Source organism: Triplophysa dalaica, chromosome 20, assembly GCF_015846415.1.
Source record: "Triplophysa dalaica isolate WHDGS20190420 chromosome 20, ASM1584641v1, whole genome shotgun sequence".
NCBI lineage: Eukaryota > Metazoa > Chordata > Actinopteri > Cypriniformes > Nemacheilidae > Triplophysa > Triplophysa dalaica.
In genome coordinates, this window is record NC_079561.1 from 12,305,808 (window position 1) to 12,324,534 (window position 18,727).

Sequence of the window (18,727 nt, forward strand, 5' to 3'; positions counted from 1 at the left end):
GATTTGTTTTTTTTTTGGGCAACGTTTTAGGTTTCAGATTTGTTGTCTGTAATAATCTAATATCCAATAAATGTATTACAAGTTATTTGCATAATACTGTTTTACCTGTAGTTATTTTTGTTCTATGACATTTAGCTGTTTGTTAAAGGGGAGGTGCCACAGTGTTTCATGAGTTTCAAAAAAGAGTTGGACGTATTATGTAGTATTTCTGTGTATTTCTAGTATTTTAGTATATTCTCGCTACACTGCGCCAGGGTTCTTAAAGGTTTCGTAAAGTTTTTTCTTAACTTTAATAACTTTTCTTAGTCCATTATTGGACAATTCTAAAGCATGCCCATGCGTCAACCCGCGAGAGCCAGATGAAAGCGTACGCCCACGCGTCAACAAGAGAGAGCGGGAGAAGGAGCATGCACACACGTCAATCAGCTAGAGCGAGAGAGAGAGCACTGCATTCCTGAAGTTCAGCTGTGTTTGTTTGTTCACTGTTGTGTTCAGTGAGGAATGTTATGTAAACGAATGATATAACGCTGGATTTGGAGATTGTTTGAAACTGATAGATGGAGCCGTCCCAACTTGAAAAGATGTTGTTCATGAAACGCATGCTGTAAGTCAAACTGAGTCACATGTCTGTGTTTTGTTGCCAATCGGCGTGTGTGTGCATAATGTTAACAAAACAAACTTATAGTGAATCAACAGTTATGCAGGGATATGCGATGATGTATTGTGTGCTCGTGTTGTAGTCCCCGCCCCTGAAGCGTTCAGGGCTCGCCTGTTTTCGGAAATAATCGTACAGCTGTATCTGTCTTTTATAAATTTGATCAAACTAAAGACTCTTTGAAGATACAAAGTATGCAATACTACTCTATAGAGACTCAAGATTAATATGAGATTGGCAGAAAACGTGTGTGTTAAATCCGCTTTAATACCGTATGTAATAAGTCACATACCTGTGTTCCATAAACAAGTTACAGCTTATTACTGGATCCTAAAATATACATAATAAGTTTCTTACAAAAGAGTAATTTGATGATGCCATTTGTTAAAGGGATACTCCACCTAAAAATGAAAATTCTGTCATGAATTACTTACCCCCAAGTTGTTCCAAACCTGTATACATTTCTTTGTTCTGTTGAACACAAAGAAAGATATTTGGTAAAACATTAGCAACTGAAATTTTTGGGACATCATTGACTAAAAAACAAAATCATTGACATAGTAGGAAAATTCTTCAAAATATCTAATTCTTCTCTCCTATGGCTCAGTGGGTAGAACACGGCGAAAACAACACCAATGTCATGGGTTCGGTCCCAGGGATTTCACATACTCTGAAACAAATGTATAGTATATGCAATGTTAGTTGCTTTGTATAAAACCATCTACCAAATGCGTAGAATGTAAATGTAAAAAAAATATTTTGTGTTCAACAGAACAAAGAAAGATACAATAATTTTTCCTACAACAGGTTTGGAACAATTTGACGGTGAATATATATAATGACAGAATTTTCATTTTTGAGTGAACTATCCCTTTAAGTATTTACACCGTTAGCTGTCTAATTTTGACCTCAGAGTTCAACTCAAAGTTAGTTTTCCAAATGTCTCAAGAATGGTTTTCTTAAAGCTGTTCACATGTCAGCATTAGATATCCTTTAAAGATAAAATAATCCCACGTCTCATTGCTCATTGCTTATTGTGCAAAGCTTACTCTAGTAAAAGTACATCTTATACCATAATGTCAGACGAAGAAATGTCGATCATAAACAGTAATGGCAAGCTGACAGTACATTTATCCCACATTTTCTGTATTGCAGCCTACCACATTCATAATAAAAATAGCTATAAATGGTTTTAGAGTATTGTGCTATTATGTTGCCAACATCAAACTCAACAACTATGAGTCAACTCTCAGAAGTGTTTCATGAGAGGAGCACATGGATTTGCTTCCTGCAGTGCTTTCATATAAGTTATGACTTAAAAGTGTTGTTTCCTAAGCTCAAACTGTGCTAAAAAACACGTTTAGGTTTTCGGTTTCAGAATCAAGCTAAGATGTCACGGAAAGATTTGTAACCCTTATTAAATGTGGTCATATCTGTATGTTCTCTGGTGTAGTAGCTGTTTTTATTGGGGTCTTGTTACACTGGTTTCAAGAGCCTGTGGTGTGAAACGGGAATGTCCCAAATAAACTGGACAGTGGTCATAACTCTAGCACCAGTAAAGCTCTAGACTGGCTCCAGTATTTGTTCATGACAAAAGATTATACACATAAAGCTTTTTTCCTCAATGAATAAACACTGAGGAGTTCATGCTAGACAAGCTCCAGATCCCTGACGTTTAAGAAATGATTTTTGGGGACATAAAGGGGGCGGATTGTGTTTGGTAATGATAGAATTGACACTATATTGTGACAATCATAAGTATTTTAATAACGTAAAAACTATTTTATGAGGTGGCCAATTTGTATGAATTAGTATCTCATAGTGTCTAAGTATCATCATGGAATTAGTAAAAAATTAGCAGGTCCTAAAATTAATTTATTAATGTTATCAGGTTGGAATTTACTCAATTTTGCTTTATGTTTGCAATATTTACTTAGCCTATACACAATTTTTTTTTTTTTACGTTGTTAATGTGAGCACCAGCAGTTGTGCCATGGCTTATAAAGTTGCACCTAACACATGGTGTTTAGTCAGTTAATAATGAATATGGCTCGGAAATGCGTTTCTTGAACGCGTGTGTCGGTTTGAGGTGTCGTGGGGGGACATGTTTTAGATATTCAGTAGGGGGTCCCTCACTTACGCCCATGCTCATTGAAGCGGGCCAGGGAATTCTGGCGCCACCGTGTGCAGCTCTTGCCTGTTGCTATAGCAACACTGGCCCACAAAGCCATCGGCAGAGCTGCGAGTTGGTTTTGAACTAGACAAAGACATCTCGTAGGACAGAGCGTGTGGGAGTGGTTGTGTATTTAGGTCAGTGGTTTTAAGTGGGAATAACCATTGCTGTGACAAACACATCAGGGCCTTTATTTCAATTAAGTCTGATTTCAAGTAAATGATGTGAGGAGAACAATATTCAGCCTTTCAATCACTAAATCAAAAGTGCATGTTGATAATTCATATAAGAATTATTTTAATTTACTTCCATTTGAATTAGATTGGACAATGTAAAACATAGCAGTGTACAGTATGTTGAGTTAAATGTTGACAAAACTGAACTGTGTTGGTCGCAGGGTTTGGTGGTGCCACCAGACTTTCCTGTATACCATGCTACTGTTCGTTTACCAAATAACCATGGTGTTTAAATGGATTGTAAGGTACAGTGTCTTTATTTTAATGGCAGTGTGTGTTATAACATGGTATCTTTTCGATTGCTTAAAGGCAGGGTGGGTGAGCCTGTCCAGAATTTTTTTTTGTTATGTTGGTTGGAAATCTCTTTACATACTGATAGCAATCAAGAAGTGTAGTGGTCAAATAATATTTTTATTATAATATATAATCTGTGAAAGGTGTGGGACCAAAAGACATTTGCCCAATCAAAACGTTCTGGCCGAATGTAATGTTCTGGCTCAATGTAGGGAGAATGGTGGACAATCAGCAACAATCAAACTTTCCTTCGGAACCGACAATGAGTAAATCTACAAAACGAAGTCAGTCTTTGAAGAAGCAGTGACGAACAAATGTCTGGATCTTGTAGAGGAAAAACTCGAATTAACATCGGTTCAGCTTTTAAAGGATGGAGATAGCTCAGGCAGGCAAAGGGTCTGAAAGACGATACCATGGTTGATCTCTTTCTTTTGGACAGGTATGTACATCCTTTTTTCGGCGAAGAATTGAATGGATTTAGTTTGTAATACGTTATGTGGATTTACGAAATACATTCATGCGTTTGGAGGAGGCGTGGCTTTGGACGGCAAATCGCATAGAGGGTGCGATTATAATTTAAGTGCTAGCAGGCTAAAGTCAGCACCTTTCCACATGAACCATCCCACCTTTAATACAGTGAGCTATTCTGAGCTTTAGCCAGTGTGTCTCCATGGTTACCACTACAAAGCTTCCTGCTTTTCCCAGCAGGAAATGTTTTTTTTTATAGATTAGACCGCCCCCGAGGGAATGAATTGACCCCATGGTCCCAAAGATAAGTCTCCTAATTCTCCTACCACATAAGAGTTATACATTATATTTTTTCTTGTTTTCCGGTACAAATATCTAAACAACCCTAAATCTCAAGACATTTTGTTCAGAAGGCAAAGTTTTTTCATTTGTTTTAGGGATGCACCGATATGTAAATTTTGGCCGATAACCGATAATTCTTAAACATTGTAAGCCAATAACCGATATATGGCCGATATACATTATCTAAATACTAATAAAAATGTCCTAAGACTGAAACGAAAGGCAAAAAGTGGACACTTGCTTGTATTTGAAAATAGTTAGTTCCATAATACCATTAGTTCTCTTTTTTCCCCTGAAAATCATGTTGCAAGCCTACTTTACACTAGTTAAAGATTCTTTAAAGATCGTGTAACATGCTGTGTCATGCATTCTTACATCTTTAAACTGTTTTATTTCTGTGCTTGATACACTCCCTCAGCTCCAACTTGTTTCAGAAACTTCTTTATAAGTCTGGATCCCTGTTTTCAATGAACAGTGATCCTATTCCGTAATCTCTCTTTTATAAATTTGATAAAACGAAACACTCTTCGAAAATACGACGTATACAATACAACTATATAGGTGCTCAAGATTAATATGAAATTTGTAGAAACTAAGTGTGTCACCCGATCTTTAACCTTCAAACTTTTCTTGTATATTTTTTTAAAGATGATCTTCCAGAGCAACCCAGATAAATGTTCTCAATAGGCACATGTCTAACAAGTCTCAAGACAGAAAGCATTCAGACAGCAGTCTGATTCAGACAATATGCTTTTGTACCTACATCTACAATGTTTTGCTAATAGCAGTAAGTGAATGATCATGACAGAAATACAGTACTGTACTCTATTTAAACTGTGAGCAGTGTGCAGCTGAAGAAGTTTAACCAGAGGAAATTATTTATGATTTATAAGCTATAATATTTCGACTTATATTTTATTATCAGCTGATACTGATAACATTAAAATGACCATTTATCGGCCAATAATTTATGGTGCATCTTAATTTTTTCAAATAACATATAATAATATTTATATTATTTACATTATATGTTTTACACATTCTCTTAATAGGACTAGTTGTCATAATCCCACAATTTCAGCACAGTTGATTAGCCTAATAGGACATTTTCCATGCCTTATGCAGGAATGCAGAGGAATGATGTCTGAAGTTTAACGGGGTTCGTCGGGTAGGCATCCTCTTTGTTTCGGCTTAAATGATTACAGAATTACATAGCATACTAACCTTGCCTTGAGTTGTGTGTGCGAATTTCATCACATTATCCTGAGTGAAAGATGCCTTTTGGTGAGGTGCTGCTGACAATGCCCTTGTATGGTTCCCATCAATGCGACAAATCTTCAGGTGTGCACCTTAACCTCATTGGGTGTTTCAGCCCTTTATCGCAAGACACCCTCAGCCAAGGGAGACCCACCGTAGGTTGATCAGACCTGGGTGTGTGTCGCATTGTTACAAGGTCATCTGGTAGAAGCAGCTCAAAGGGACCACAGTCGTTACCCACCGGCCCTAAGAATCGAACGAGCAACCTTCTGGTCACCAGTCTGACTCTCTAACCATTAGGCCACGACTACCCAAACCGTTATTGCGTGCTCAGTGCCCCGGATCCATATTGCATACCCTTACAACACATTAGCAAAAAATACGACATTTATTTATTTTACATATAACAATAACATTTTGCTTCTCAAATAAATGTATCCAGTTAAGAATGTTTAGAAACTTGTACTGAAAAACAATACAAAACTGAGGACAAAACAATATATTTGCAGTGTACAAAAAACATAAACTTTTGTTCTGTGACTTGAGAAAAATGATGTTTGGGCAAGTAAATGTTGGCAATGAATGGACTTGTTATGATAGCAGAGCCCTTAGGAAAATGAACCATTGTTTTACTATAGTAACCATAGTTTTAAGGTTTTATTTGAAGTAAAAACAGTAACCACAAATTTACCATGGTATTTATAGTAAAATTGTGATAGAAATACAAATGGAAGTGCGTCTGCCAAAAGAAAACATGTTCATTACTCTTTTACCGTAATAATACCATGGTTAATTTGCACAAGGAACGGGAGATCCTTGCTGTTGATCTGACATACTGTGTGTGCAAATCATACAAACTGAGATACAAATTGTCTAGTAATAAAAATCTCCTGAATCTATTGGTTGTTCCTTAGATAAACTTCCATTTGTGTGTCTTGTTTATGTTTGAAACGCCCGAACTACACATGGCGAAATATTCCTGTAATATTTCTCAATTCACCAATCATTGACTGGCCCTTTTCCAAACCGCGGGATCCAGTAACTAATTCCCACAGGATGAAGAAACTTTTAAAAGCTTCATTACCCATAAGGCCTCCCCCCGGCAACCCTGTGCTAACTACCCGCATGTCAAAAATGTTAAATGTTTTACGACACAAGCAGATTACCAGATAAGGTGAGCAGGTGCTGTGACTTGCTCTCAAATAGATCATAGTTAGTCCTTTTATCTCTCAAACATTAAGGAAATCATGTTTCATTCTGCTTGTGACCTCAGGTAAGGTTAGAGCCAGGTGAAACCAAACTGCGGTTGTTTCGAATCACGTCAGCTCGCTGAAAATCACAGCTTTTACAGGAAGGTAAAAATATCCCATGATCCCTGCAGCACGGTCATCCATCATGTCTCAACTACGGGGCGTAATTGAGAGATTTGATTGCGGTGGGGAGCAGTGGATGACTAATGGATTTTTGGATGAGACGCAGGATGTCTCTATCACGTTCTTTGCTCCCTCATTGACTGCTCCAAATTTCTGTCTGACAGGCAGACTCTCTCAGTTCATCATTTATTTCTTAAGTCATGTATAATACATAGGACACCACACCCCTTCATTCACTCTCTGCTGTGTTAGTCTCCGTGTCGCCCCACTGGTGGTCTGTGGATAATTATGGACTACAAAAAATATAATTGTTAATGCTGTGGAACTTAGGCAAAACTTCAGATTCCAGCAGTGTTTTTCCTATCTAGGATTTTAATTCCCATCATGCTGCACTTCCACATCTCACCGTCCAACACAAACTCAAATGTCTTGAACCGCCTGACCGTATTTCTGCTCATTCTTCTAGCGTATTAGGCTCTCAAGACGTTATCCCAAATTTCCTGTTTCTCATTTCCCCCTCCTGAGGGGTCACACAGCCCCTGGATAAGCTTTCAACTTCACACACACCAGCAGAACTCGTACAGGACATCCTGTGCTGCAGGTAGAAACCCAAGATCTCGGCGGGGTCAGAAGATCACGGGGAGAGTTGCCTTGGTAACCTGAAGCCATCTTTATTAGTCAGTTAGGGGGTCTCTGATCCGCCCCGAGACCCGTGGAGACGGGAAGGTTGTGAAAAGGAAAAGATAAGGTTGAAAAGGAAAGTAAACGTGTCAGAGACCCCCCAGCTAACTCACCGCACTGAATCATCATACAAACTCGAAACGCTACTTTGAAATTGCATCTATTCGAGCACATTCAGAGAGTAACACCCATTTCCAGCATGACACACGTTGAACGCTTGTGTCAGATAAATCATATTGAGTCAACTTGACCTTTTGAGTCACCGACGTACTGGAAAGTATTAATCAACTTTAAACATTAGTGACTAAACCACGGATATTTTGAGGCCCGTTCACATCAATGATGATAACAGACTAAAAAGATGGTTTAAAAAAAAAAAAAATTAATTAGTTAAGTTTCATTTAAACCATATCATTAGGGCCACTTTTAGAGGGATGAACGATTAAATATTGAGAGCCAATCATAATCTTTTCAAATTTAAAGGGCCCACACGTTTAAAATGTTAACTGCAGTGTGTGAGCTTTGAGTAAACATAATGTAAGCATTCGTGTTGACGCTAAAATCTTAATTGTTAGCGTTTTTGGTGTGAATAGCTTAAATGCTAACTCCATGTTAAGTTTAGGGATTTTGGTCCAGTTAGTTTTTAATCTGTATGACAGAACTTGAGCACATGTGTAATGTGTACATTCCTTCGTTTCCTCAGAGGTGTAAAACAGACTTTAGTAAATTTGTCTGATGAATGTGCAAAACCAATATGACAACAACTAGCAATATCAAACTGCAACGCAAGATTTTTCTGGAATGTATGAGCAGTTTACCCAAGAATGAAAATTCTTTGATCGTTTGGCAGATTTGGGGCACTGTGGACTTCAATAGTAGTGTAAACTACTATGGTAGTTCATGGTCCCCAGAATGGTTTAGTTTCATACATTCTTTAAAATATCTTCTTATGTGCAAAGACTTGTGTGCCAGTTTTGGAACAACACAAGGGTGAGTAAATGATCACATCATTTTCATTTTGGGGTGAACTGTCCCTTTAAATGATGTTAATGATGTATTTATGTTGTCTAGTTAATAAATCCCCTTTTTAAAAAGAGATATTTTAATGAAAACAATCCAGAACAGTGTCATAACTGATATTAAAACAATGACAATGTGAACTTCAGTGTTTTAAGAGAACCGAGGGGTGAAATGAGTCTTGGAAAAGATGAAGGCATACATAAGAGATAGGAGAGCGGTGTGTGTTTGCCTGCCATTATGAATCAGATGAAGATGATGGAGATGTTTTTGCCCTGCACTTGAATTTCACAGACTCCCCAGAGTCAGAGGATTTAGTTTGTGTTGGCCGTAATGTGTGTCTATGTTTGTGTCTTCAGCTTTGTTGCTCACTCGTAGTTTATTTCATGGAATAAATAAATTCATGTGTAAATTAATATGTCTGGAGTGGGAGATTTGGTCCCAAACACATAACTATCAATGTGACGGTCTTATTATCTTTTTCTCAGAGTGTGTAAGAGATTTTGTCTGCATCTGGCCCAGTAGTGGTAATGTTGTAAACACGGGTAAAGTTTGGCCTTGTGGTTAGTGATGAGGTCACAGCTCAGTCAGAGGCTTTAAAAAGGTCAAGTTGTGTGCACAAGCCTTCTACTCCCTCTACAGGACGAAAGATGTAAGTGCACTCAGCTCTCAGCCACATTGCCCCAAAGGCAAATTGCACAAATGTCTCTCTTAATATCTTATTACCGAGTTGATGTGGTGTTTTTCATTTTCTGGGGAATGGAATTTGTATATTGTATAGTAAATAATTATATATCATGATACTAATGATTGTTTTTTTCTAATGAGAATCTAATGACACGTTGCAGTAATGAATATCTGGGGGGATTGTGTTTAATTGTCATAAATAAAGTAGTGTATTGCAAAAATCTTAACGAGTTCAGTTTCTTTATGGTAAAATACAATAAAGAAATATCATAGGTCGATATTTTGGGTGTAAAAAGACCTGCACATGTCAAATTTCTCCATTTTGGATCATGTTAAAAGTCATTAGAATCTGCTTTGTTTCAACATGTTTCCCGTTTAAAGGTTAATGAGGGTCTCTATGGCGTTCTGACTGTGTGTGAAAGATCTAATGTGCCGTTGTCAGAGTTAATTTAATGAGTGGGAGAAGATAGCCGTGGGGGGTAATTGGGGTTGTTACTGAAAAGGCGTAACCTGGTTGAGTCATGAGGTCCTGTTGGTTTCTCCTGACCACTGAGCATGAAGTCATCTCGGCAGCTGGATTTAGTCAAGGTTTCCCTTACTCATTTGAAAGATCAGATATATGGATTTAATTTAAACCAGCGATGGTGTACGCGTGACAGACCTCCACCCTCTTGTGGGAATGTGGTGCTGGTACTCTAGAGACCCTGTCACAATCAGCTGTGGTCTGTTTGTATGGGTTTGGTGGGTGTGCCGTGTATATCCCCACTTCAGCTGATATTCCAGCAGTGATTTGTCTTTTTCTGAGAGAGTTCAGGTCATGGAATGTTAATAATAAAACACAGCATGCAAAAAGTTGATTACTAATGTATGAATCCAGACGTAAACATGTACGTGCATTGATGCATGCGAGTGCGTTTGTGGAATATTGATGTGTTGTTTTGAGTGTGAGCAAATTAATTTTTTATGTATGATTAAAAAAATATATATTACAGTTCAGTAAAGACTTTTTTGGATATACCTGCTTTTCTTTATATTTGACATTCGTTCTTCTTTGTTACTGACCTGTAAAAACCTATATGCAATTTTATATATTCTATATACATTTTTATTGTATTTATTTTTACATCAAAAATCGTTTAAAGGACTTTTTTAACTTTTAATGTTTTAATGTTTAGAAAACCTTATCTTGTTTTCGGGAAAATTTATTGAAAGTAAAATAAACTAATAGTAACAGTTGTTTTATGTTTAAAGGGTGGTGGGAACAGAGGTAAAGCTGAATGGATGAGGCCTGGTGGCAAACCTTATCTCTTCTCTCCCACACATCACTAATCACAACAAAGACTCACGTTCCCAGGGATGCTGGGACACACACACACATTTTCCATGGCAACAGTCATAGGGCATGTGCTCCCAAACTTTATTATTAAATAAAGTGGCACTAGCAGGGGTAGCAGACAGGAGAAGAGCTTCATTGTTGTCATTAAAATGATCATCTCATAGGCTTTGAGGATGTTTGGGTGTCACGTATCCTACATGACCAACATGGGGCGGTTTGGGGTGGTTTCAGTGGGAGAAAAATGTATTTGTCATAATTATTAAGACATAACGTAGTTCCCTTTTATCCATTAGTCAAATAGATTTTGATATAATGAAAACATAAAAAATATAGTAAACCCAAAAATGAAAATTCCGTCATTAGTGTTCACTAATAGTTGTCCAAACCTCTATACATTTCTTTGTTTGGTTGGACACAGAGAAAAATATTTGAGCTAATGCTTGTAGTTTTATATCTTAGGATTTAATTTAATGTATAATGTATCACAGTTTGTGGACCCCATTCACTACCATTGTAGGAAAAATGACAATGGTAGTCAAAAGTGCCCCAGAACTGTTTTCTATCTGACATTCTTTAAAATATTTTCTTTTGTGTTAAACAGATGAAAAATATATAAAAAGCCATTTATCCCACTATGGTTGTAAATGAGGTCTACGAACTGTGATACATTTAAACATTTTAAATACAATTCTAAGAAATAAAATTCCATTGTTCTTATTTTCTGACTGTCTGTGAATGTGCTCACCGCTTTGCTCGTGTCACCGTGAAATCGATTCTCTCTACTGTCATGGTGATGTCATGCTTAAGTCCTGTTGCATGTTTAATTACTGTGAAATCTATGAAAATTTGATGGAAATTTCTATGACATATTTTAGCAATAAAGGTAAGTGAGAGTGCAAACCATGTTAAAGTTTAGTTATAAACAAACAACATTAATAATAGTAATATTACCTCAATTGGAAGACCATTGTGCTGACATTGGTTTCAACAAGAGTCGTTTTTCAGAAGATTTAAATTACATGAGGGTGCTAAATGAAGACACATTTTTTTTTATTATACGTGTTGAGGAACAAGTCATTGCCTTCTTTGAAAGAACTGAATATCCGCATCCTTGCAGGAGTAGATCTCCTCAGAGATATTGGACAGGGTGGAGCGAGAAATCCACATTTTGCTGATGGTTTAAAGGGTTTATTTGAACACGGATGCTCTGCTGAGTTAAAGCACCATCGGGTCTTTATGAAGCCACTAACGACTAAAGCATTCACTGCACCGAGAGTTATAGACTGGAAAACCAAGCCCGGATATTTGCTGCGGGTTTTGAGGTGGCAAGGAAAGCAGGGAAAAACGAAGGAAAAAATGTCGGATTTAGTGAAGAGAACAGCTAACAGCCACGTCTGTACAAGTGTTTTTGTTTCCAAGACAAGTGATGAAATGACTGATGTAGACATTTGGGAAATAATAAGGTGCGATGTTGATGACATATCTATATGGTGACTGATATCTTAGTAGTCTGAGAAGAAAAAGAAAACTTCTGGCATATGCAAGGTAACAAAAGAATAGTTTTCAGTCCTTTCATAGAGGGAAATATATTTAACAACTGCTGAAAGTCAGACAGATTTTAATAATTACTTTATACATCACTTCTCCCTCTAATTGTTATTATTTCTGCCTTTTTTGATAAACAAGAGCTTTGCTTCCTATTAAACACAATGAATTACATGTGTGCACCACTGCATTAGAATTGCATTGACAAAGCAAAATAATAATAAATAAAATCTAAATGGTACATTCCTGAACTAAGAACAAAATGAAATATGTCCTTCCTCACCAATTAATTAATTTATTTATTTTTAACTTGACTTTTATGCATTTGGCAGGAGCTTTTATCCAGAGTTAATTATGTTCAAGGTATACATTTTTTAACAATGTGGATTCTCCATAGCCTCCATTCTAAAAATGGTGCTATATAGCACTAAAAGTGGTTGTTTGCACTTATCATATGGGAATCAATTTAAGTGCTATATAGAACCATATCTTGGGGCTTCAGTGGTTCTTCAGAGGTTCTTTGGGGTGACCAAGGTGCTATATAACACTGTTTCCGTATAAAGAATCTGTTAAGGCCCTGTATGATTCTTCAGGGGTTCTAGACTATATAGCACCTCAGTAATCCCAAAGAACCTTTGAAGAACCAAGATATTGTTCTATATAGCACTTAAAGTGGTTCCCCCTAATAAGATTCAAGAACCACTTTTAGCCCTGTTTCTTTACATAGTTACATAGCAAAAGAAGATATTTTGAGATATGGCTCAGTGGTTTTGTCTCCACACAATGGCATTCAAAGAGCACTGATGTTATTTGGTTACAACGTTCTTTAAAATATCTTTTTTTGTGTTCCGCGGAAGAAAGAAAGTCATACAGGTTTGGAATGCCATGAGGGTGAGGATTGCACCATTGCCCTGCTCTCTGTGCCATGTCTCCTACCTTCGAAATAGAGTCTCAGAGGTGTGGGAGCGACCATCGAGATAAGCGTGAAAAGATAGAGCGAGGGAAGAGATGCTGATGAGCAGTCAGGCAAACAAAGCGCTTATCTGTGTTGAGTATAGTTGACCTGTTAGCCATGTGCCTCTGGCTGTTGCCCAGTCTCAGTCTGCATATCATAATATTTATGCATCAGTGCTGTCTGCTTCCACCTCTCCACTGCTTTCCTTCAACTGGTTTTCTCGACTTTAATGATTTTACAGAGCATTGCTGTTTTGTCACACACACACACACACACACAGTTTCAGTTATGTTGTTTCTATCCCCTGTTGTGTCTCATTTGTCTTTGTCCAAGCTTGCAAGAATTTCTGCATCTAGAGTCTTTCTTTCTTCCATTTGTTTCCCCTTGCTCTCTGAAGTGTTTCGCTGTGCTGGCATGTTGCTGACGAAGTGCTGTTGAGCTCCCATCATACCCTGAGGCGTAACTCCTCTGACATCTCTCCCACGGTCTCAGGTGAATCTAGGAGTCATGTGACCCTAACAGACCCAGAACTCCTCTGTCCTGGCTGAAGGTCGTCCGTCAGCAAAGACTCGTGGGAGGCTGAAGTTACATATGGATGAAGGTGGACAACCTCCCATTGTCCAGAACGTGCCCTGACTTGCGGGACGTGGGAATTGAGGAATGGAAATGCTTTCATTAACCAGGAATGTTGTCAATCAAATTCGCTCCCATCGATATATTGACCAAAAAGACAGACTGGAAAAGTTTTGTGACAGGTTCCCCAATGGGATTTTGTGTTGTTTCTCAAAAATATGACCTTTAGGGAATCATTAATGCGAAAGAAAGTCCCAAATGGAAAAGAAGCGTGCAGTGGAGACTCTACTATATTATTACCGTCTGGTTGGTCTATCAACAGCTGTGTTTAAAGCGTGTCTCTCTCAGTCTGTACTATATTGTGGCTATTGCATCATCATGCTGCTTTATTCATTACCCAGAAGGCTTTGCTCGAGTACCATCATTATGGGCTCCTCGAGGCTGCCACGTTACAAACCGATGATTTCTTCTTTAAGCAATCTCAAACTCTCATAGATTTCTGATTCATACCCTAACTACAGATACAAGAATGTCCGCAATAAAACTAGAGAGATGCTTCGGAGCCGATAGCCTTGTGGGAATCGCTCATGTTTTACTTGGAATGTGGGAAAATCCTTGTCACAAGTTGACAGAATAAAACATGATGATTATAACACGATTATTTTGCTTTAACACATTTTTAGAAATAGTCAACTTTGGCATGAAGTGCTTGTGCATTGGCTGCATCTAATGCAGAAAACTTTATTGATTTTAATCGGATCTAGTTTCACACAATTCAAATTTGTTTTGTGTCACTCTAACTGGACCAAGAATACAAAGCCACTGCTTCTTAAAGAAAAGGTACCACCCTGGTGGAGGAAAAGGGGTATGAGTTTGCCTCTATAGCAGAGACACCCTCCTGCTGTTCCTGTGCAAATCTTCACTGTAATCTTCCCCATTGTTCCCACAAAAGCTTACCCCCTTCCTCAACTGCCCGTGGTCCCTCTTCCACGCTCGGGAAAGAAATGCGCATGTATTCTGCAACTGAATGATCCGGAAGGTCTCTAATCCTCTCTCAGATCACGAGAGGAGCGTGATGTGAATGGAAGGGGTCGAGAGCGATTAGACAAGCTGACACAACAGCATGTCCTGAAAGGTGGTTAAGGGGGGTTGGAGGTGGCCTCCAAATCTCTTGACTTGCCAAAGAAATCTTAACATGAGACTAAACTGCCTTAGAGGAGAGGACACAATGGCGGAGAACCTGAAAGGATGCTAATAAAGCGTATTGGCCTCTATCGTGACGCACTTCTGTCAGACAGTTAAGCATGCAAACGCAGACCTTGCAATCATAACAAATGCTTCTTAAATGGATAAAGACATGAGTGGGTGGTATACAACTCTTGCACCAAATTGTCTTTCACTTGCCCGAAATCAATCCACATGTTGTCAAGAGAAAGGTCAGATGAGGCTATGATGCAAAGTTGTTGTTTGTTGTGGATAGAAAGACGACATAGCATCAAGATATCCGCTGGGTTTGAAACGCAAGTCACGAAACAAACAAATCAGCCAGCTGGAGTCTGGAGTTACATACTTTGTGTCTCTAACGCTCAACTCAACCTGGATTCACAGGCGAAACTCAATCCATCAACACTATACTTACAGCTTAACAGCTCTGGGGAATTTCAGGTCTCCTAAATATTAGGGGGGCCAAAGCTGGGTGGAATGGCCATAGTGTCGACTGCGGTTTGGAAAGCTGTAATGTCTTGAAAAGGATTAAACTCTGTCAATTGGTCCCTCTCTGAAGTGGTCCCTCACTTTTCCAGTCCGCGCTGTCTGGGTGGGCCGGGGGAATAATTGTGCCGAGGGGCCATACAAAACAATATTGCGCAAAGCAGGGTGGAAGTGAAATTGAAGTGGAAGTCCTTCAAGGTTAGCGGATGTGTTTTTCCAAAGTTTAAACTTTGCAAGTGGCTTTGCGTGCATTACGGAATAGTGCACTTGTCATTTATTCACCCTCGTGTTGTTCAAAGCCTTTGTTATGTTCTTTTTTGGGGGGAGCACTGATGTTTTTGTCTGTGCTGCATTTTTTTTTAACTATCTGAGGGAGGTATATTTCTTAGCTCTAGAAGGCAAATATTGGCCCACATTTTCGAAAAAACTTCGAGAATTGGAGGCACACAAACAAACCCAATCACACTTTTCACACTTGCAGGGTCAAACGATGAGATAACACGCTCATTGTTTGGGTCTCTCTAATGGTCTCCTGTAAGTTATCATGCATCACTCCCTCTATTTCTCCAATCCACCTGTATTAGCCAGTCCAACTGCTTCTTTAAAAACACCCTGTGGGAGCCACTCAGTCACATCAGCTCCCCTTTCCCTCATAAAAGGACTAAATGGGACAAGAAACACCCAAGAATGCAGAGCAGCCGACCAACTAAAGAGCCGCGACTGCTGTTAAAGAGATCTGAGTGTTTTTGAGTAGCCCTGGATTTGTCTCTTCTGTCTGACCACAGCATAGACGGTGTAGGGTAAAGTGTTTAAAGAGGGCAATGTGAAAAAGAGGACGAGTTTTTTTCGTCCCCTGTGGTTAGTTTTACTGTCATTTACAATGGAAAGTTGAAAATTTAGGTGAAATGGCTTCTTGTTAAAGTTTTTCTTTTGGTATACCTCTCCAGCACTGTGGAATAAGTGTATTTTGTCAAACAAGCTTTACAGCTTGTATTCACCCTCATGTTGTAAAAAAACCTGTATATGACTCTTTCATCTGTGGAACACAAAAGAAGATATTTTGAGAAATTTGAGGTTTTGTGTTCGTACAAAGGAAGTCTATAAAGGTTCACTAAGACCTGAAAGCATTAAACATCTACATTTCATTCTTTTACAGTCTAACTTAAAAATAGCTGTGTTAACGTCCACCTATTTATATTTATATTATAAAAACTCTGTTGCATACATTGTGCTTTAAAAAACGTATAATGTGCATACATTTTGTGTCCGATAGGAAGAAATACTCGAAAACTAAGATAAAAACACATTTACAATGGTCTGTTTGAATACTCGATTCTGATTGGCTGGAAGGTGTGCATTAAAAGTGTTGTATGCATGGGTATTTGTACGAGTAGTTAAAATTAACTGACGAAAACAACTGTCATTTTCACCTGTCAGATCAATAATGACACTATAAACATCAATAACAGCTTTAAGAAGGCAAATGACCATGGTATACACGGGATAATCCACAGATAGCTGTGCTTTAAATATTCGCGTCGGGTGGTCCTTGGCCTACACATAGTGCATTAAATCCTGCATGGTTAGCTGTGGATTATCCCTTATACTTATAAAATATTTTTCTTAATGTTCTCATAATAATGAATTTTCTATAGAGATATTTGGAGCCAATTTTTTTTTTTAAATAATTGTTTTTCACACAAATTTGTAACTTTAGATGGAAAAGAAGTGAATTGCGCTTGTAGATATTTTAAAGGGGATAACTGTTTTCATGTGCACTTTTGCCACAGCTGTTCCTAATCTCCACAAGAGAACGGACTAATAGAAGGTTTGAAGGCCACATCATACAGTGGGGAAGTGAGTTTGAAAATATATGGACTTTGGTATACAAAGGGCAAAGGGCCATCCTGAAGGACCCAGAGGCTCCAAAGAAAACATTTTCTCTGTTGATAATACACATGTTGTTAAACCCATTATGCTGAGACTGTACAGATTTCATGGGAGGAGAGACACAAATATGCAGGGGCCATATTTTGAATGTGCTTTATCGGTTTAGAAGTTGCCAAGTTTGCTCAAGGTGGAGCCCTAATGGTCGGTTTTGTAAATGATAAATTTCCAAGCGTATGTGGGGTGTTGCAAACATTTTCAGTTCAAATATGAGAAAGGTTAGAAAGTGTAGATAATCTAAACCTGGGGAGGTTAAATCCATCAACACGCTGTGCTCCTTTCGTCAATGGATCTCATTGTGCACTGGGGAGGGCGAGCCGGCAGCAGAAAAATGTAAACTTGTATGATGAAAGCCAACATGCGGATAGGTGGGAGTGTGTGTTAAAGTGTCTCTTCGCCCGTAGACTCACGTGGGATCAATTGTTCCATATACTTTTACTTCAGAAATACTCCAGCAAACTTTATTTGTGGACATCCACATTGATCCATGTGATCAAGTGTTGTATTGTTTGCTTCTTTCCTATGTTTGTCAAACTGGATGTTGTCAAGGGAATCCCCTGGGAGGGCATGAAGTTGGTTGTGAGTTCTAGATAAGGTGGATGAGTGTTCCCAGGTCTCCTCGGAGCTCCTGGGTTCCTCTTTCATCTCTTTTTCACTGACAGGTTCCCAGGGAAATCAAAGTCTTAGGTCGGTGCATGGCCATTATGTTGAGGAAGGGGCCGTTACAATCGCCACAGTTGCCAATTAAGTCAACCACTAAGCTTTTACAGAGAAGCAGAATGTGGGAGAAGTCGGAGGACTGTTAGAAGTTTGTTACTTCGGACTTTCTTCTTAATTCCACTGTGTATTTTCTAAGAATTTGAACGCTTTATTATATTTGATTGATATTTGATTTCAGTTTAGCGAAAAGACAAGAACTGTCCAAAGACAAGAAATGTTTTCCTACAGTTTTCTCTTTTTCAATTCTCTTTGAATTATTATTTTTTCCTTTTCTTCTTGTTTTTTTGTCCCTTTGGTTCCAGCCGCCTGTCATATGGATATATTTCTCTCTATAACATCACAGAAATGTAACATCGATGGAACTACAAAATAAGTATAATTTTGACAGATAGCCCCACCCCCAAGCATATGCTATTGGTTGAGACAAATTTTAAATTGAGGAGTGTTTTGAAAATACCACAGACACTAATGGTCGCATCAGATTATACGAATTCATCCCAAATTTGGCACGATTTGGGGTATCAAAGTAATTCGTGAACGACATGGGATGTCAAGACGCAAGATTCGATTGTCGAAATTGCATAATCTGACACAGTGACATCATAACAGGTGTGTCTATATTCAATATTTCTGTGAACTAGAATCGATTTTTATTCTGGGGTTAAACACTGTACTGGTCTATCTACATGGTGTTTACGTGAATTACGTAACTTCGGCAGTCACACATGTCGACCGTAGTTGCTAAAACCAGACACACT

The 18,727-nt window shown here is 38.4% G+C and overlaps 1 protein-coding gene across 2 annotated transcripts in view; it reads left to right on the forward strand.

The window, feature by feature from the left end:
• nav1a (neuron navigator 1a) overlaps nucleotides 1-18,727 on the forward strand; it is a 128,160-nt gene that overhangs the window by 72,794 nt on the left and 36,639 nt on the right. The window lies entirely within an intron of this gene.